The sequence below is a fragment of the Sus scrofa genome, chromosome 9, assembly GCF_000003025.6.
Source record: "Sus scrofa isolate TJ Tabasco breed Duroc chromosome 9, Sscrofa11.1, whole genome shotgun sequence".
Taxonomy (NCBI): Eukaryota; Metazoa; Chordata; class Mammalia; order Artiodactyla; family Suidae; genus Sus; species Sus scrofa.
The window spans coordinates 21797583-21819448 of NC_010451.4; the positions used below are offsets into that span (position 1 = coordinate 21797583).

At 40.3% G+C, this 21866-nt stretch overlaps 1 long non-coding RNA gene across 8 annotated transcripts in view; it reads left to right on the forward strand.

The window, feature by feature from the left end:
- LOC102160855 overlaps window positions 1-21866 on the forward strand; it is a 156890-nt gene that overhangs the window by 35731 nt on the left and 99293 nt on the right. For all 8 annotated transcript variants that reach the window (XR_002346973.1, XR_002346978.1, XR_002346979.1 and 5 more), the window contains exons 3-4: window positions 6701-6991; window positions 18264-18490. This is a non-coding gene — a long non-coding RNA (uncharacterized LOC102160855). The remainder of the gene's footprint in view (window positions 1-6700; window positions 6992-18263; window positions 18491-21866) is intronic.

The following is a 21866-nucleotide window of genomic DNA, read 5'->3' on the forward strand; positions in this document are numbered from 1 at the left end:
AGAAAACTGCCCATGATGGCATGACAAAAAGATATATAGAAACAAAAAGTCTAAAGTCTAGACTGCTTGGAACAAACACACTTGGAACAAAAGCAGAGGTTGTTGGCTCAGACTGGTGGGTATTTTATTTAGACCACTATTTCGCAGACGCTGTGTTTCTCAAGCTCATCATAGGTTTCCCTCGAAATGAATAATTTCCTGGTCAGATGCATTGGGGGAATGTGCACAGTGTGATTTACAGCGCAAATTAACTATTTAAAGTTTTTGAGAAGTCCTACTGAAAAGAAATCTATTATACTTAACCCCTTATTTAAATACCTCCCAGATCACTAACATTTGCAGATCAGTTTGGGGGATTTTGACTTAACTACTTTCACAGCTCTTAACAGGTTTTTGTTTTTTTTTCCTTTTGTCAATCAATACCGTGTCTGGTTTCATCGTACTTAATCTACTGTAGCTACCACAAAGAGAAAAGATTTTATTAATATGTGTTAAATGCCTTAACAGAAACCTGGGAATAAATTATGTAACAGACTTTAGGCTGAATTTCCAACAGTGACTCCCAAAGCTACAGCATAGAACTGTTTCTCTGTGGGTGCTGGTTCTTCCATCCTGATCAGGAATCTTCCCATTAAATCAAGAAGCTGATGCAACAGCCAATTCCATAGCCTCTCTGCTCTGCGGTGATCCGCTCCAGCAGAATAAATGCCTCACCCCTGACCTTTCTCCCCACTTAAGCCAATTTAAATTCAGGTTTCAAGCTTGTGCACATGTACATAAACGTATGCAGAATCTTAGCTTCAAGGGCATCTGGATAAAGTGATTTTCAGTTTTCTAGCCTCTGCAGTAATAGGAGACTGATAGATGTTTTAGAGTCAGTCCACAGTATCCTACCACCACTGCAGTTTCTTCCCAGAATGTATTATGTTGCGAGGTCTGAGGTTTCTGGTGATGCCATGGGATGAAATTATATATTTTTTTAAACTTTAATTTTATAAAGGAAGGAACTACTGTTATTACTAGTGCCTAGTCCCTTGGTTGTCTATCACCTTTCCCTACTGAAATTTATACCTTTGCCCTTTGTACATAAAGTTACCATGTGGAAATACTGTGTATCTATACAGATACCATATTTTCCTTCAAAATGTACCTGCTAACTTTGGCATCTTTTTTTCCTGGGCCAGGACTCAAACCCACCCCACAGCAATGACCCAAACTGCTGCAGTGACAATGCTGGATCCTTAACCTGTTGTGCCACAAGGAAACGCCTTAGCATTTTTGATATGCTTTGCCTGAAGCAATTATTATTATGATGGTTGACATAATTTTTAATTCCATCTTTCCTTAGACATTCATTTGGTGGCTTTCTACTATAAGGAAGAACTTCCATTGTTCCTCTATATGTATATGTATTTTATTTATATCAAGAGAGTCCCATTGATTCTTTTTTTCTTTTTTTGGTCTTTTTGTCTTTTTAGGGCTGCACCCGTGGCATATGGAGGTTCCCAGGCTAGGGGTCCAATTGGACCTATAGCCGCTGGCCTACACCACAGCCATACCAATGCAGGATCTGAGCTGCATCTGCAACCTACACCACAGTTCACGGCAACGCTGGATCCTTAATCCACTGAGCAAGGCCAGGGATTGAACCCATATCCTCATGGATGCTGGTCAGGTTTGCTAACCACTGAGCCACTTGAGAACTCCCCCCTTGATTCTTTATTCAAGGGATATAATCCTTTGCTATCATTATTTTGATGTTTCAATTTTTCTAGATTTGTTCAAGAGGAGCCATTTAAAGTTGATCCCTGTGTCCTTTTGATATGTCCCATCATTCCTTAGGAACCTCCTTACTTTCTGTCACTAATAGATGTTCTAGGAACGTCTTGTTTTTTCTCTTCTCTGGTTCTAGAGCCAACCATTTCTCCCATGAGCCCTTGTCCTAGCCAGTGAAGTATGATTATTTATTTATTTATTTATTTATTTATTTTTCATCTTTTTAGGCCGCACCCATGGCATATGGAGGTTCCCAAGCTAGGGGTCTAATCTGAGCTGCAGCTGCTGACCTACGCCAGAGCCACAGCAATGCCAGATCCAAGCTGTGTCTGCGACCTACACCACAGCTCACAGCAACGCCAGATCCTCAACCCACTGAGCAAGGCAAGGGATGGAACCTACATCCTCATGGTTCCTAGTCAGATTCATTTCTGCTGCGCCACAACGGGAACGCCAGTGAAGTATGATATTTAGGGGTCAAGATATGGACTATTATTTTTATTTTCAAGATAATGCCCATACACTAGCAAATGACATGAAAACAAATTTGATATTCTGTTTTGCCTGCAAGATCAGAGGTCCTCAATAAAAATTTATCAAATGAATAAAAGAACAATTTTAAAGTATATTTTAATAGGTAGTCTGAATGTGACAGTTTTATCCCAAACTCCATTATTTCTGCTGTCCCTAAATCATTTTGCATCTGTTGACAGGATAATTTTAATTCTCCTGAATTTTATATCTAGATCTATCACTCTGCTATTCAAATATGCTATCTTACTATCTCCTGTATTTAATCTAAACCTCTTGATCTGACCTTAAGTCCCAAGAGTCTAGTTCACATAAAAGCATCTGTGCATCTACTTCATCTCTTAATCATGTTCCAATGAAAAATTTCCAGCAGCCAAAGATATGTTTCTCTGTCTCTAGTTATTTCTTATCCTGTTCCAATGCTTGAAAACTTACCCACCCTACAAAATATGTTACTCAGGAAGGAAGCATTTCTCCCTTGCTTGAAGTGATTTACACTGTCTTCAAATTCAAATTATCTCTATTGGTTCATCGCTCACTCATTTCCTATGAGAAGCATAGTAGTAGGTGTGCACTACTCTTGCGGATAATGTTCACACAGACTGACCACTAATTGGACCACTTCCATTTTCTAGGAAGTACACACTCTACTGTCACTTAGTCTCAGCTTCTCCTCTTTTGGGGGAGAAATCCATTATTTGAAGATGATGAAAATATACATTTTAGCATCAGAATATTTTAGGATCTATGAACTATAGTAAATGTAACAAAGACATGATCCTATATTGTTTAAATTGTGCTACATAGGTATCTGGAAAGATGTGTTTGCACCAGGGCAAATGAAGCAACTGTGAAAACTAATATGAATTTCCCATCACATTACCAACAAATGGTGAACCCAGTTTTCACCATCTAGACGATGTAGCTTCGACTCTTAAATATCCAGCCCTGTTACAACTACTTCCCAAATATTTATGACAAGCAGAAATTTAAAAAATATGAAACAGTGGAGCTCCCTTGTGGCTCATCAGGTTAAGGATCCAGTGTTGTCACTGCTGTGGCTCTGGTTACAGCTGTGGTGTGGGTTCAATCCCTGGCCCAGGAATTTCTACATGCCATGGGCATGGCCAAAAAAAAAAAAAAAAAAAATACAAAACCGAAAACAAAACCATTAATGCCCATTAACTGGGCTGTGGAAAGAGTGAATGATGCTGTGCTCTGGAACCTGCCCACTCACATCTATCTAAGGAAAGCATAGAGAACTGTTAGATGATCTTGCAGTAGAGTAGATGCTGCATATGGGCTTTATTTAGAATTTCATGTGCAGGAGTTCATCCTGGCCACATCTAAGGGCATAAACAACCAGTGGAAAAAAACTTTGCAGCTCAAACCTCACCTCTTATAGAAAGCCTTTTCTAAAAGCCCTAGACTGGCCTATATGCCCTTTCTCTGGACTCCATAGCACACTCTTTTGTTTTTAGGCTTGTACTGATCGTGTTGCCTTATGTTTACTTTTCTATGCCTTTCCAGGGAGTGTATGAGCTCCTTCCTTAGAGACAGACTATTCTTATTTTTCATGGTGCTGAACATATAGAAGGTACAGGATAAATACTTGCTAATGTTCTTGTGATGTGAAAAGATACCACTGTGCTCCACCTGCTTAGTGGTGTAAAAAATAGCTATGGCTATGATGATTGCCGTGATTTAGAAAGCACATTGTTTTCTAAACATCAGTGTTTCTAAAATATTACATTTGTTTAAAAAGAATGAGTTTTTGGAGTTGTCCTCGTGGCGCAGTGGTTAACGAATCCGACAGGGAACCATGAGGTTGCAGGTTCGATCCCTGGTCTTGCTCAGTGGGTTAAGGATCCGGCGTTGCCGTGAGCTGTGGTGTAGGTTGTGGATGTGGCTTGGATCCTGCGTTTCTGTGGCTGTGGCGTAGGCCGGTGGCCCTAGCCTGGGAACCTCCAGGAGCGGCCCTAGAAAAAGGCAAAAAGATAAATAAATAAATAAATTTTTAAAAATGAATAAAAAGAATGAGTTTTTAAAATTTACCCTTCATATGAAGGAATGAAGCCTATTAGACTATATAAGTAGTATTATGAAACTGTATGTTTTGCTAAATACAATAGGAAATGAGATTGGCAAGTTCAAGTAATTGTTGCCCTGAAGAATGCTTATATTTCTACAAGAATCCTTGAGTACTTCCAGAATTTGTCTTTATTATAGTAAAGATCAAATGCAGTGATTAAGAGAAGCAAAATATTGTAATGCAGAGCTTTCCCATCATTTTAAACCCAGCAAAGCCGTTGAATGGAATACTGCATAGAGGCCAAATAGGAAAATATATTTGGTCCTCCATTCTGCCCATGAGGAAGTGGACGTGGGGAGAGCTTCATTAGGAAGATTCCCTTCCACCTCCTTTCCATTTACACACAGACTCTCTCTCTCTCTCTCTCTATTTCTCACTCAAACACACACACACACACACACACACACACACACACAGTCCCCTGAAGCTTGAGGAAACTGTAGCGGCTTGCATAGGGCAGATGAAAAACTCCCGTGCACTAGAATGGTCCATTAACAGGGCATCAGGAAGCCTAGTTAAATAACAGCCTTTTCACCAGGACATTTATGACCTTAATTTTAAAAGTTCTTCAAGTGATTTCAGTATTTCACCAGACTTAGGTATCACCTGATACTCACTCTTAAGGGCTCCTTGAATTTATATGACTTAATTTTTTTTTTTTTTTCCCTCCCCATGGGCTGTGGAGTTCCTGGGACAGGGATCAGATCTGAGCCACAATTGTGACCTACACTGCAGCTGTGGCAATACCAAATTGTTTCATCCACTCTGCGGGGCCGGAGATTGAACTTGCATCCTGGAGCTATAGAGACGCTGCTGATCCTATTGTGCCAAAGGAGGGGTTCCATATGATTTAATTATTTTTTATAGTTATTTTATGTTTTTTTGTAACGAAAATTATATATTTTTTTCTTCCTCATTAGCTTCTTTCTTACTCTTCTCCTCACTTCTTTTTTTTCCCCCCAACGCTTTTTTTTTTTTTTTTTTTTTTTTGCTTTTTAGGGCTATACCCATGGCATATGGAGGTTCCCAGGCTAGGGGTTGAATTGGAGGTGCAGCTGCCAGCCTTTGCCACAGCCACAACGATGTGGGATCCAAGCCAAGTCTGTGACCTGCCCCAGCTCACAGCAATGCTGAATCCTCAACCCACTGAGTGAGGCCAGGAATGGAACTTGCAGCCTCATCGATATTAATCCCTCAAGGAAACTGGTCAGGTTCATAATCCGCTAAGCCACAACAGAAACTCCTTTTTCTTCCCTTTCTTTTCTTTTTCTTCCTTTTCCTTCCTGAATAATTCCGTCTGAAAGCCCTTAGGTGCGACCAGTAGTAGATATCTGTGGTGAGAAGAAGGCCACTGTGGTACAAAGTGGGAGTCAGAGCTCAGGAAGGGGCACAGGTAAGGAGGCCATCTTTATAGGAAGGTGGGGTTTTTTTTTTGGTTTTTGGTTTTTGTCTTTTTGCCTTTTCTAGGGCCACAACTGCAGCATATGGAGGTTCCCAGGCCAGGGGTCTAATCGGAGCTGTAGCCACCGGCCTATGCCAGAGCCACAGCAACGCAGGATCCGAGCCGCGTCTGTGACCTACACCACAGCTCACAGCAGTGCCAGATCCTTAACCCACTGAGCAAGGCCAGGGACCGAACCCACAAGCTCATGGTTCCTAGTCGGATTTGTTAACCACTGAGCCACAAAGGGAACTCCCGGAAGGTGTTCAATGATGGTATCAGAAACCATTGTGGGGGGACATGGCCATGCACAGGGTGCTGGAGCCGGAGCAGAGTGAAGAGGACATCCACATGCTGGAATCAACAGTTCTTAGGTCAAACCAGGGAGCACTAGGCCCCCTGTAGGCCCTTCCTTACCAGGTAGGTCGCCTAATTCCTAGCCCTGTGCAATACAGCACAAGGTATGTAGTCTAACTGGAGTGGGGATGGTGTCCTCAGGGGCAGCTCAGGGAGGTGTGTCAGAGCCCAGGCAGGGAAAAGAGGCCATGTGCAAGGGGACAGAGTGGGCAATAGTGATGGAAGACTGTTGACATTCCTGGGGCTTAAACAAATAAGTGGACAGATTGAAGATAATGTGAGCCATGCTTGTTGCTTTTTGAAAAGGAAGTTACAAGTATGGAAAGAGAGAAAACTGAAATGAACCTGTGGCACAGAACTGAACTGAAGATAGCAGCATGATCTTATGATGTCCAGTGAATGCGTAGATATAAATGTAGGTGTCATCGTGAGTTTGTATGTGGTGTGTCTCTATCTTAATCTTTATCTTTGTACCTATTTATTCTCTTGTTCTATTCATCAAGGGACCAAAGGCAGCAACAAACTCAATATAAGTGAACACACTGAACACACCTATCAAGACACATAGCAAAAAAAAAATAAATAAATAAAAAAATCAAAACCAAAACCAAAATAATACCAAGGACCTCATGGAGAAAAAGCTGGTTCTAGGTCTGGAGAAGGGAAAGTTCAAAATGATGCTGGAATAAGTATCCTGTTCTGACAGAAGGAAAGATGTGCCCAAGGAAGTGATGGAAACATGTCAAAAAGATACAGAGACCAGCTGCGATGGGCTCCCATAAGCCTTCCCAATGGTAATTTTCACTATCTGGGATTTTCCGATTATGTGCTGAGATAGGTATTGCTGGTTGCTTACCCTATTGGTTCTTTCTTTCTTCATTACTAACATAACCTCAGTTTTATTCAGGAGAGTGTACTCAGAAAATTTGATGTCACAGCCTGCCTTTTGTTTCTGGTAGTTTGACCAAGAAGATATTACCAGAAGGCTACTGGGTGGGTCTTTCAGAAAGGCATTGTTTCCATGATACAATGTAATTGACTCTTGGAGTTCCCGTCATGGCGCAGTGGTTAACGAATCCGACTAGGAACCATGAGGTTGCAGGTTCAATCCCTGCCTTTGCTCAGTGGGTTAACGATCCGGCGTTGCCGTGAGCTGTGGTGTAGGTTGCAGACACGGCTCGGATCCAGCGTTGTTGTGGCTCTGGCATAGGCTGGTGGCTACAGCTCCGATTAGACCCCTAGCCTGGGAACCTCCATATGCCTCGAGAGCGGCCCAAGAAAATGGCAATAAGACAAAAAAAAAAAAAAGAATTTATAATGTAACAGACTCATCTGCCATACATCTTCTCCACTCATAGACTTGGCTGAATAAACATGAAAACATTATGTAAACTTATGAGTTTCAGTTTTCTCACCCCTTACGTTCAACCCTATGAAGGTTGTATCTTAAAACATTGATTCATTTATTGTTTTAAAATTATTGTTTCAAGCCCTTAGAACATAAAAGCATGGAAAAAAGAATATGGGACATGACTCCTAAAGAGTTTCTAGTGAGGGAAGCCAGTACCTTACAAAAAAAAGAACAATATCCTGGGTTACAAATTATTATGAAGTGCAGGGGTGAGTGACAATGTAGGAAGACAAGCATCATTAATGGAGACAAAAGAGACCGTCAAGAAAATTTTGCTTCTTTCCTTCATCATTAAACTTTTCAAAATAGTTATTTATACTCGTCTCCATTCTTTGTCCTCCCTCTCACTTTCCAATCTGTTCTAATCTGTCTTCTCCCATCTCTACCTTGTCACTGCAATGGAAACAGCATGTATTATATCACCAGTGATCTCCATGTCTCTATAAAGAATGTACATTTTTTGGCACCTGGTCTTTCTCAGGTCGCCCTGAGAAAATCTCTCCTAGGAGGTAAGGGGAAGCTAGGATATGTAGGAGTTTTTGCAACAAAGGGAAGGAAGTAGGAACAAAAGATATACAGAAGACCAGTTTTTTAAGGTAAGATGTAACGGTCTGGGCTTATTGGAATCCTTTGATATACACCTCAGTTAAGGGCGGCATTCTTTGTTTCTTTCCCAAGTTCCCTCAGAGCTCACTGGCTCACCCTAGGGAGTGGCTGCGCTCACAAATGACCTCACAGATGACATCTTTTGTTTTGTTCACTTAACTACAGTCTGGGAGGCAGTATTTCAGACAGCTCCGAAATACCGCCTCAAAGAGGAAAGGGGAAATGTCAGGATGTAAGTGATAAAGGGGAGGGGAGGGGCATGCAGCCATGCCCACGTTTTGCAGAAGCTTGCTGCTGGTCTTGTGAAGGTTCCTACTCGTCACAGACATTAGTTGCCACGAAGGATTTTAGTGTTTTTCTAGATATGAGAAGATGCAAGAATTGGGCTCGTAAAAACTTCTAAAAATATCTATCTGAAGACCTGTTGTTCCAGTTTTCCCAAAGCACAGAGTGCCTCCCTCCTGATATCCACCCTGAGCTCCACTCAGGGGGTGCTGTGAGTCTGCAGCTTCTGTGGCTCATGCCTTAATCCATGCAGAGGCAGATGGCAAGTGCCAAACTCCATTTCATGACCATTTCATCCCATGCTAGGAATTCTCATTCTGAGGTCTGGCAAAGATTTTGTTGGTAGACCACTCAGTGTGCTTTCAGTGGACTAAGCCTTTTTTTTTTTTTTTTTTTCTTCTCTTTTTGCCTTTTCTAGGGCTGCTCCTGTGGCATATGGAGGTTCCCAGGCTCGGGGTCTAATCAGAGCTGTAGCCACCGGCCTACGCCAGAGCTGCAGCAACACAGGATCTGAGCCACGTCTGCAACCTACGCCACAGCTCACGGCAACACCGGATCCTTAACCCACTGAGTGAGGCCAGGGATCGAACCCGAAACTTCATGGTTCCTAGTCGGATTCGTTAACCACTGAGCCATGAAAGGAACTCCTGGACTAAGCCTTATTAACAGTAGCTGAAAGTCTCTGGACCACCTGTCTTACGAGTCTGTGATGCTCCAGGGAAATATTCTCACTTATGACATCTTCCCATATCTAGAGTTACACTATTACAGTCATTGCTCTGGTAAAGAACTATATTTGGTCAACTGTTTCAAGTCACCCAGTCATCATTATTTTGTTGCTGGCTTAGCTACACATTTGGTTATACAAGTAACAATAATCTTGCAAAAGAGGCAAAGTACAAACAATATAACTAATGACATCAATAGAGTTATGAGTAAATAGTTAAGACAAGAGCTTCTTATACCAAACCAATTGTAGAATATGTTTGTTGGAGTTCCTGTCATGGCTCAGTGGTAATGAACCTGACTAGTATCCATGAGGACACAGGTTCAATCCCTGGCCCCAATCATGGGTTAAGGATCCAGTGTTGCCATGAGCTGTGGTGTAGTTTGCAGTTGTGGTTCAGATCCCACGTTGCTGTGACTGTGGTGTAGGCCAGCCCCTGTAGCTCCAATTTGACCCCTAGCCTGGGAACTTCCATATGCTGCAGGTGCAGCCCTAAAAAGAAAAAAAAAAAAAAAGAAAAAGGAAGTTGTTTGTTTGTCAAAACTAGGGAGTGTGTCACTTAGAGCACACAGAGACCTCAGAATTCAGTAGGCTAACAGTCTGGTTACTGTCATTTAAAGTCTGTTGAGTGAATTTTGTTAAGGCTTTGATATGGCTGATTACAAATTCCAATCCTATTGAAGGTACAAAAATAGCTGCTAAATTATCATACTATCCTAATACAGATCTTTTGACCCATTAGGCTTGTACCAATGGTAGATTGGTTGGGATCATCTTTAGATTGTTAGGTATATAGGCTTGAGTCTAAGAGAATCCTAGAGTACATCTTCCTATCCATCTTGGTGGAAACCAAGGCCATAAATTAGTACTACAGATTTTACTGAGTTCCCTTTGGTCTGACCCAGTCAATCTCTGGTTGTCTGACCCAGTTTGTTCCACACTAGCCACTATCTCTAAAGGTAATAATATGTAGGCGTTGTTCATAAGGTACCCAGCCTAATTTCCTAATGTTACTAGGCTAAGCTATCATTCCTAGTATGATTTAGTTGTTCCCAACATGGAGGAGTCTTTACTTAAATGGCCATAGCTTCGTGTTAACCATATGAATCCATTGCACAATTGTGGAAGATTCCCTTCTAATAAATAGGAGGTTACAGTTTGGGGATTTTTGTGTTTTTCAGTTTTTTTCTTTTTCGCTTTTTAGGGCTGGATCTGTGGTATATGGAAGTTCCCAGGCTAGGGGTCAAATCGGAGCTGCAGTTGCCAGCCTACGCCACAGCCACAGCAAGTTGGGATCCAAGCTGTGTTTGCGGTCTACATCACAGCTCACAGCAATGCTGGATCTTTAACCCACTGAGTGAGGCCGGGGATCGGACCCGCATCCTCGTGGACACTAGTTGGGTTCGTTACCGCTGAGCCATGACGGCAACTCTGAGCTTACCATTTTGATTGAGACTTAGCTCATTGTTCTGACTGAGTTTGAGTGACCCTAAAAGGAAATTTATATTGATGATCAGAGTCAGAGCAGGTATCATTAATTGGCCAAGTGAGAAAAATCTGTCTAGTACTATCAGTAGTAGCCTGTACAGGACTAAATTTTCTTTCTTATAAAATAAATTTCCTAAGGGCTATCCAAACAGAACCTTGGAGGGGAGAAATCCACCACGGTAACCCAGAAGTACTAAACACAGCTAATTGGCCACAAACCCAACAATTGGATTGATTTTAAAATTAGCATACAGTCATGTTCCTGATGGAAAAACATGTGATTCATTTTCAAAAGTTCCTGAAGTCAAGAAAACATAAGTCATCATGAGTCAGGTCCAGCATCTTGGGCCAGCTGTCTACTTCTGATGTCATCTTTTCATCCTGGTATAGTTTCTTCTCCGTGTGAGTATTGTTTTAAGATGATTTTGAGGTCATCAGTCCTCTCTATAGACCAGTCCAGTGCAGGGGCCTCTTTTTAAGTAGGAAAATTTGAACTGAAGAGTCAATTCCTTTAAGTTTTGCTGCACATGAGCTAGTTAAGAGTTCCTGGTAAGGGTCTTTCCATCTGGTGTGGAAATAATCCTTTAAATTATGCCTTTTCCATTACGCATAATCCCTGGTCACAGGTTCTGGGCATCTGATCTTCATCCCAAAATAGATTACTGAGACAAACTTTAGAAACCAGCCTAGAATGTCCTTTTAAAAGTTCAGTTAAACTTTGTAACAATATAACATAAAGCAAAGATCTGGTAAATCTTAGTGAATACAGATTTTGACAGAATTAGCTTAACAGATTAACAGGTGGGCATTGAAACATCTCTTTCTTTCTAAAATTACTCTCATTTTTATCAAATATAACCAAACAAAACTAATTTATTTACCAATTAAGTCTGGTCTCAACAAACTTGGCCTGATGATTTATATAAATATAATCAACATATAGGATTTTCTAAAAAATTTGCTTTGCTAGAACTTTTATAAGGAATCTCAGACTAAGCTTTTAAAGGCATCTCAGGGCTAGGAAAGTCATGCCAAGGGCTTCCCTGAAATTTTGTCTTAAAGCTTTAGGTAAATTCCCTCCCTTTTCAAAGTCCCAAAATACCTTGAGATTTCTGCAGGCTACCTAGGAGGTGGCCTTCCTAATTTATCTGATAAAGCTGCTGGGAAGTTAAGAGTTTCCAGTCCCTGGAGGGACCAGATAGGAGAGAAATGTTTCAATCCTCCTTCCAGAGGTATAATTTTACCAAATTGCTTTAAGTCATAATTAGCAGATTAAAAGTCAGTACCATTTCAGATAGAAACCATAAAAATTTTACAACCACATTCACCATTTCACTCAGCCCAATATAATTAATCCTTTTTGTTAACAGTTTATGAAGCTATCAGCTTTCCCTTTAGAAGTCTTTCTTTCCCAGCTCAGCATTACAGTCTGGAAGTCAGAAACCTGTATTTCTTTAAAAACTCCTTTCTATAGATCTTCTTGAAGAGGAAGCGTTTTTGCAAAGGCATCAGAATAAAACCATTGACTGTTTGTAATGACAGAAGACTTAAGTCTCATTTACAATACAAATTGACAAAGAAACTTGGTTATTGTACTGACATCATACTGTATATTCTAATGAGGCTTCTCACTCATTCGATAATGTTTTCTATGTGCTTTAACATGCCAAATAATCCTAGTTAATTTACCATTTTTTTTCTCTGAGATGCTCAGGGCCCTCTGAAGCAGCCCAAAGTTAGCTGAAGTCGAAAGAACTTATTAAGGAGTTCCCATCCTGGCTCAGTGGTTAATGAAGGATTAGAGTGTCAACAAAGGAATGCGGCAAGGAGGTGGGGGAGGTGGGGCCACATAAACGTTCAGCTGCAGTGAAATTCATCACCTTTTCATGTGTATATTTTTGATTTGGATAGCTTCATCTCTGAACTGCTTATCAAGCCTATGAGAACTTCTCTTTTGAGATCTCTGCCTTTTTCATTAATTTGTAGATGTTATACATTCTGGATGTACTGCTTTGTCAACATATGTCTATGTCTTGCAGATATTTGTAGGTTTTTTTTTTTAATGTTTTCTGGATATGATTCCTTTGAGCTATATGTAATACCTTGTCTCAATCTGTGGGTTACTTTTAGCTTTTCATTCTCCTAATGATGTCTTTTGATAAAGAAATCTTTTAAAGAGGAGAACTTCCAATTTACCAGATTATTCTGTATGTTCAGTGCTTTTTGTTTGAGAAATAATTGCCTACCACAAGGTCATGTAGATTTTTTTCCCAGCGAGCTATTTTCAGTGTAAACCAGACAAAGCTTGTTTACTTTGCTTGCAACTAAGAATCCTGATATTTATTTATTTATTTATTTATTTATTTACTTACTTATTTTGTCTTTTTAGGGGCGCACCCATGGTATATGGAGGTTCTCAGGCTAGGGGTCCAACTGGAGCTACAGCTGCTGATCTACACCACAGCCACAGCAATGTGGGATCCGAGCCGCGTTTGCAACCTACACCACAGCTCATGGCAATGCCGGATCCTTAACCCATTGATCAAGGCCAGGGATCAAACCCACAACCTCATGGTTCCTAATCAGATTCGTTAACCACTGCGCCACGACGGGAACTCCCGAATCCTGATATTTATAATCATAGTTGTCTCAGAGGCACTCCAAATTCATCAAAAATAAAACAGATTTTGTTCTACCCTCAAAAAGTGGGTCATTGCCTACATTATCTCTAAAAGCATGTCAAATCAGCTCTGCAAGCCAGAAATCTAGGAACTATCCTTGATATCTCTTTCTTTCTCAGGTACAAAATTCAATCTGTTATCATATTATCTATTGCTGTGTAACAAAATTGTGGCTTGAAACAATAACCATTTGTATTATCTTTCACAATTTTTGTGACAATTCAGATATCACTTGGCTGGACAGTTCTGGCTTGGGGTCTCTCCTAAGGATATATTCAGATGTCAGCTGAGTCTGCACTGATCTGAAGGCTTGACTGTGGCAGAAAGATCTACTTTGAAGAAGGCCAATTCACATGGTTTGCAAGTTGGTCCTTATTGTTGATGCAAAACCCTAATTTTCCTCCACATGGACCTCTTCAAAGGGCTGCTTGAGTGTATTCATGACATGGCTGTTGGCTTTAATGAGTGATAAAGACCCTAAGGTGGAAGTTGCAATTCAATGATCTAACCTCAGTAGTCATACACTGTTACTTTTATAAAATTCTATTAGTCAAAGCAGTCACTATGATTCAGTATGGAAGTGGCTTATACAAGAGGATGAATACCAGGAGTAAGCTTCATTGGAAACCATCTTGGAGGCAGCTACAATAATCATTGTGTCTCTATTCTCGATGAAATATATCTCTCAACTGTGCCACAATGTGGTCCAAGGGGCCATCATTTATCTCTCATCTAATAATCCATATCCTCTCTGGACCCACTCATATATTTTCTCCTTACCAGCAGCCAGTGATTTTCTTTTTCAAAAAATAAATCTGATCGTATTAGTCCTCTGCTTTAAATCATCAGTATTATAAATACTGATGAGTTATAAGTATTACAAATATTATATTATATAATATAATCAATAGCATAAGTACTGACCAATAGTTTTAAGAAAGAGTTTAAAAGCACTGAAAGACACATTGGATCCTCCATGATTTGACTCTTCTCTACTTACTGTACTATTGCCTCACTAGTCCTCTTTCAGTTAGGCTCATGCTTAGACACATTCAATATTAGCACTTCTTCCCAGAAGACTCTACCATCTCTTCCCATTTCTTATTTGACTAACTCCTAATCATTCTTAGATACCCAATTCAAATGTTATTTCTTGGAGTTCCCGTCATGGCACAGTGGTTAACGAATCCGACTAGGAACCATGAGGCTGTGGGTTCGGTCCCTGGCCTTGCTCAGTGAGTGGGTTGAGGATCCGGCGGCGTTGCCGTGAGCTGTGGTGTAGGTTGCATACTCGGCTCGGATCCTGTGTTGCTGTGGCTGTGGTATAGGTCGGCAGCTACAGCTCCGATTAGACCCCTGGCCTGGGAACCTCCATATGCCACTGGAGCAGCCCTAGAAAAGAAAAAAAAAAAAAGTTATTTTCTTAAAGTTCTTTTTTTTTTCTAAGTCCCCAAATTAAATTAGACCTCACTAATATTCTTTCTCGTAGCATATGATACCTTTCTACCACAGCTCTTATTTTAATGCATAACTATTTAGGCATTTAGGTAACTATTTGATAACTGTCTCTTCTACTAAAGTAATGTGGGAATAGGAAATGTATCTGGTTTGCATCCCATAAAGAAGTGCCTAACTCACAGTAAGTCATTGCATGCTTTTGAATAAATGGATGGATAGATGAGAGTGACTGAGGACCTAAAAGGGCAGATGACCTTAAGTCTTAGGACATGACCAAGAAAAACAGGGTGGTAGATTTAGCGGGCCATATCTTTTCCCAACATGACTGGTTCCAGAATTTCTTTTACAGATGTGTTGTCTGGTGAGTGGTGAGGTGGTGGGGGACTCCACTCTGGCTAATAGGTGTAACCTATAAATCAACTCTTACTGCACCTCACATGAGGTAGATGCTTAATATATCATTGTTGTTACTGAAGGAATGCCAGTGTATTCTCTGCAGACACATTTTTGCCCTTTGTGTGGTAGTGCTAATTATCAGAATCTATTTTAATTTAGTTAAATCATATAAATATTTTTATATTTTATTTTCATTTTATTTTGCTTGCATTTTATTTTACTATAGAAGTCCATAGAATAGTCAGGAGATGGTTAAACCTGAAAATACTCTGTCTCCTTCAATCTTTAGTTAATCAGAAGTAACCTAGATTCCATGTTGTTTAATGCTGTACAGAATAAAATGACAATGAGAGAGAAGTATTTTCAACTAGGGTCATAACATGAACTCTTAAAAAAAAAAATCACTTCAAGGCTTCAAAAAAAAATGAGGGCATGAAATATTTTTAGTTGTCTTTATTCTTTATTTCAGCCTCAGTTTTTAATTCTGTGTACTAACTTGGTAACTTTTACTTTCTTAGAAACATTTAAGGAATAGCAACCTCAAAGCTATAAATCAACTTCCTGAAAAGCGAATTTGTAAACAAGATTCCTACAAAGATGAACCTTACAGACAATGAAAGGGTTTGGTATATTTATTTTTTGTCAGTTTCATGTGCGGTAGAAAAACATTTATATCTCTGAAATATATTTTATATATTAAAGGACACTTATTTTGCTGTGAACCCTCAATTTCTGAATCTTTTGTCATTTCTCTCCACTTTGCATGCATAATTGGTCATATGCCTCTATTTGCTTAAACCAGATGTCCATGGGGCTTTCCTGCAGTATTTAGGAAAAAGGAGCAGTTACAGAAGTGTGTTTGGCTCTATTAAGCAATTTTTTGGTGGAAAATAGCCAATGAGTTTAATTTCTCCCAACAGAGAATTTAAGAAAAGCAATAAAAAACGGAGTTATGAACTGGATTCTTAATGGTAACTGGAGAACATACAAAATTGTAACTTTAATTTTATTCTACTTTGTAATAATAATGCTTTGTATTTGCATAACATGATACAGTTTATATAGTCTTCCCTATTTACTGAGATACATTTTGTGCTTGCTTATTCAGGATTCCTTCTTGTTAAAAAAGAGTATCTGTGTATTTCTTATACTTAACACATGAGTTTAAATCTTTTCACCATCTACTGCAGAAATGAGAATCTTAGAACTTTTCTGATGAGATCATATTTATTGGATCTGTGCCATGAATACATGTGCTCAGGATTATGAACACACACACACACACACACACACACACACTTAAGAAAAAACATCTGCTCATGATCCAGAATCCAATACAAAAAGAGGATAAGCACATAGACACCAACAACACAAGAGGAATGTGGTAATATATAAAATGATTGATAAAATAAAATTGCCAGGAGTTCCCTTCGTGGCTCAGTTGTTGGCGAATCCCAGTAGGAAGCATGAGGTTGCGGGTTTGATCCCTGGCCTTGCACTGGGTTAAGGATCCTGCGTTGCCATGAGCTGTGGTGTAGGTCACAGACGCGGCTCGCATCCCGCATTGCTGTGGCTGTGGTGTGGGCCGGCGGCTGCAGCTCAGATTGGACCCCTGGCTTGGGAACCTCCATATGCCACTGGAAGTGGTCCTAGAAAAGGCAAAAAGACAAAAAAATAAAAATAAATTGCCAAAGAAGTTCTGAGCAGAATAAAAATTATCATTTAGAATTCCTGAGTATCTATTATACTCTAGATGCTTTGCACTTTGAATAGTTACCATTATTCTGTAAGACAATTTTTTCCATTTTGCCAGTGAATGAAAAAGATCCTCAAAGTTTACAATCCAAGAGTAAAATAAATCAATGGAAGATTTAGAATCTAAAAGCATATCTAGGAGTTCCCATCATGGAGCATTGGTTAACGAATCCAACTAGGAACCATGAGGTTGCGGGTTCGGTCCCTGCCCTTGCTCAGTGGGTTAACGATCCGGCGTTGCTGTGAGCTGTGGTGTAGGTCGTAGACATGGCTGGGATCCCGCGTTGCTGTGGCTCTGGCGTAGGCTGGTGGCTATAGCTCTGATTAGACCCCTAGCCTGGGAACCTCCATATGCCGTGGGAGCGGCCCAAGAAATGGCAAAAAGACAAAAAATAAATAAATAAATAAAAATAAAAAATAAAAGCATATCTACAGACTAGGTATTCATTTTTTGTTTTTGTTTTGTCTTTTTTGTCCTTTTTTACGGCCGCACCTGCAGCATATGGACGTTCCCAGGCTAGGGGTCGAATCGGAGCTGTAGCCACTGGCCTGTGCCACAGCCATAGATAGCATGGTGGGATCCGAGCCCCATCTGTGACCTACACCACTGCTCATGGCAACGCTGGATCCTTAACCCACTGAGTGAGACTGGGGATCAAACTGGCAACCTCATGGTTCCTAGTCGGATTCGTTAACAACTGAGCCATGATGGGGACTCCAGGTGTTCGGTTTTTATGCAAGAGCTCCCCAGAGAAATGTTCTTTGAACTATGCTGAGCCTTGAAGAATGAATAGGATTTTGAGTCAGTGAAGAAAACAACAGAGGAAACCAACTACTGAGCACAAAGGTAAACCAGACCACAGGCAGCTAGAATGGATCTCTGTAGAGGGAGTGAACTCAAACACAAATGTGAATTCTTGGCACAGAGTTGGAGGAATATGAATGCTCATGTACAAACTGGGAATGATGCCAGGAATAAGGCAGAAAGGAAGACTGGCCTAAGTGCTAAAAAAGTTAAGGAGCTGGGGCATGAACTAGTGTTACAGAAGAGAAGTGGGAGATGAAGGTGTCTAATACATCATGTCACTATGTAAACTGAGCTTGAAAAATTCCCATATCTCTATTTTATCTTATACTGAAAAATATTCTGATACCTGACTTTTGCCTTGTGTGTCAGAGACTGAACATGGCTATCACTGTGTTTATTATCTTCATGTGCAGGATATGTAATTTCTTTATCCCTTTCTCCTGGCAATTAGATCAAACCAGTGACAAAGTTATGGCCGTGAAGTTTGAATGGATGTGTGGCACTTCCAGACCTAGCTCATCAAAGCCTCCCATGTCTAATCCTAGCATTATTACTACATCCGCTAGATGAATGAAGAGATCTTCAAAGACTTACAGAAGAGACAGGATAAAAGGATCTTGGGTCCCTGAGTGACTGTGTGGAGTAGAGACCATCCACTGACCTGCACTTCAATGTCAGGTGAGAAACTCTGTGAGGTAAATCATTCGAATTTGGGAGTTGTTGGTTTTAGCAGTTTTCACACCCTGTTATTTCTCATGGAATAATTCGTTGTGATAATTATTATCTCTGATTTGGACCCTGCTTATCTGCTGCTGTTCCCAAGAGACTGAACAGTGTTGAAGAAATTATTTAACCCTATTGAATAATGCCTCAATTGGGCTCCCACTGTTACCACGGAATCCTTCTGAGTCATGTGGTCTGAGTCATGAGTAATTCTCATTCCTTTCTTGGCCCATTTTAAAGATTCATCTTTCTCCTTAGGCTCTTCCTACTCTCAGCAGATGAATTAACCGTCTTGTCTTTAGTTAAGTACTTTTTCAAGAATTATGTCTGTTTTTTGATTGTTCTTTTCTTACTAGTTTAAGTAGTTCTTTATGTATTAGAGATGTTAAGAGCATTATGGATATGATATAAAATGACTAAAATTTTAAAATACCAACTATACCAAAAGTTGATGAAGATGTGGAAAAACTAGACCCCTCAGATACTCTCAGTGGGAATGTAGACTGGTACAAAACCTTATAAAAACTGTTTGGTGTTTTTCTTTCTTTCTTTCTTTTTTTCTTAAGTTTAGCATTCATCTGTTATATAAGCCAACTATTCTACCCTAGGTAGTTACCCAAGGGTCAAAGAGGAAATCCCCAGTACTGTTATTGCCGAGAAGAGGCCTTCCACTGAGGATTTTCTGTGGCTTGTGGTGGGGAGTGAGACATAAACACTTTTCTCTGTTTTTCCCTTGAAATCTTTAGTAAGGTCTATGTCAGTTACTGATTATTGTGCTTAAGTTGTTTTTTATGAAAAACTACTGATTTTTTTTTTTTTTTTTTTTTGCTTTTTAGGGCTGCACCCACAGCATGTGGAGGTTCCCAGGGTAGGATCCAATTGGAGCTACAGCTGCTGGCCTCTACCACAGCTACAGTAACACAGGATCCAAGCCATATCTGTGAACTACACCACAGCTCACGGCAATACCAGATCCTTAACCCACTGAGTGAGGTCAGAGATTGAACCCACAACCTCATGGCTCCTAGTTGGATTTGTTTCCACTGTGCCAAGATAGGAACTCCAAGACTACTGATCATTGGGTTAGGTTAGCAATACCTACTTATCCCTCACCTTGGTCCAAGTACTACCTTATGTGCATCTACGAGTTATCATGTCCAAATCTTGCAATCATCTTGAATAATAATTATTATTCCCCTTTTAGAGATTAAAAATGTACTTACACTAAAACCAAAATAAAACAAATAACAACAGAAAACTTGCTAAGAATAACACACCGGAAGATCGCAACACTTGCCATCTACCCTCCAATTAAAGTTATGACTGCTTATTTTTATCTCAATTTTTGATCTTCAGTCTCAAGTTAAGTATTAGTGAGAACTTACTAGAGTTCTCTTGGTGTAGTGGCCTAAAGATCTGGTGTTGTCACTGCAGTGGCTTGGGTCACTGCTGTGGCATGGGTTTGATTCCTGATCCAGAACTTCCACATGCCATGTGCATGGCCAAAAAGAAGAGAGGGAGGGAGGAAGAGAGAGAGGGAATTTACTATTGGCTAGGCCTGAGGTAAAAAATAAGAAAAGTCAGGGGAGAAGGGAACTAAGATACAGTGTCTACACTTCATGCTTTAGAGAAGATGGAGCATAAAAAACATACTCCCTGGGATGTCTATAGTGAACTTTAAGACAGAGTCCAAAGAAATACTGAAGAAGTGTATTGATGATGTGAGAGAAGAGTCTGTCCAGAGGAAATGATGCTTGAGCTGAGTCTTCAGATTTATGCACGTGTAGAAGAAAGGTAGGGAGGGACTAGATGGTACAGTGGTGTTGACATAAGGAAGTGCAGGTAGTTCAGCACGGCAGAAGCACAGAGCAGACATCAGTGCGTGTGGCCCAGAGCTGAGGTCGGGTGTGACAGACAACAAGAGGGTGCAAGCTCCTGAGAAACTACTCTCATGTCTAGCAACTAATGGACCTCAAATTGGACTTTACCCACAGGAAATTTGCAACCATTTTTCCCTACTTAGATGTGATATGGAACTCAGTACTCTGGTTTTCATTTCTTTTTAATATGCTTACAGTCATTTTTACTGAAGAACAAATGATTTCATGGGGCAGGACTTCTTAGGTGGAAAAGGATTGGTGAGCTAATCTGATTTCATCCACAATTTTACATGTTTTTTAAGGTGATTTGATCACTTTCTCCAGGGATGAGTAGCCCTTGAGGGCCTAGAGGACCACCTCACACTAAAAATATTTAACTATTGAACAAACAAATTAAATGACAGTTTATTCACTTATAACACAGGAATGCCTCTCCATTGGCCAGAATACAAAATCTGGACATGCTGAGTAAGAGCAATATCATTTAGTGAAGAACTACTCCAGGAGTTCCCATCGTGGCTCAGTGGTTAACAAATCTGACTAGGAACCAGTTGGGGGTTCGATCCCTGCCCTTGCTCAGTGGGTTAAGGATCCGGCTTTGCCGTGAGCTGTGGTGTAGGTCACAGACGCGGCTCAGATCTGGCGTTGCTGTGGCTCTGGCATAGGCCGGTGGCTACAGCTCCCATTAGACCCCTAGCCTGGGAACCTCCATATGCCGCGGGAGCAGCCCTAGAAAGGGCAAAAAGACAAAAAAACAAAAAAAGAACTACCCCATATTGGCAGTGGATACTTCCTTGTATTATTTCAATTAGTTGTCACCACAACTCTGTAATGTAGTTCTTACTTTACCCCAATTTTATAGATAAGGAATTCAAATGAGAAACCTTAAATGATCTATTTTGATCTCATAGGTAATAAGATTTGGAGCTAAGACTCAAATCTAGTGCTTTGATTTCTTTGCCATGCAATGGGCAGAGTATACCCATGCTAGCTGGGAAAAAATTATGGTGATGGTGATTTAATTAAAATAATTATAGTTTATTAGATGCTTACTTTGTACCAAATACTTTCACATGCATTATCTTCCAAGTTAGTCTTTTTTAAAAATTAAAAAAAAAAAAGTTTATGGCTGCACCTGAGCCTCAGCTGCAACCTCTGTGACAGTGCTGGATCTTTTAACCCACTGGGCTGGGCCAGGGATTGAAGCTGCACCTCCTGGTGACCTGAGCCTCTGCAGTCAGATTCCTAACCCACTGTGCCACAGCAGGACCTCACATGTGTTATCATATGTAACTGTAACAATTCTATTTGAGAATTCTATTTTCTAATTGAGAAAAGATTTCTATTTTAGCAATGAGGAAACTGATGTTCAGAAAGTTTAAATAATTTTTCCAGCCTGCAAAGCTGGTTAATTGGTGGGGCAGATAATTCAAACCAGGTTTCTCTGACCA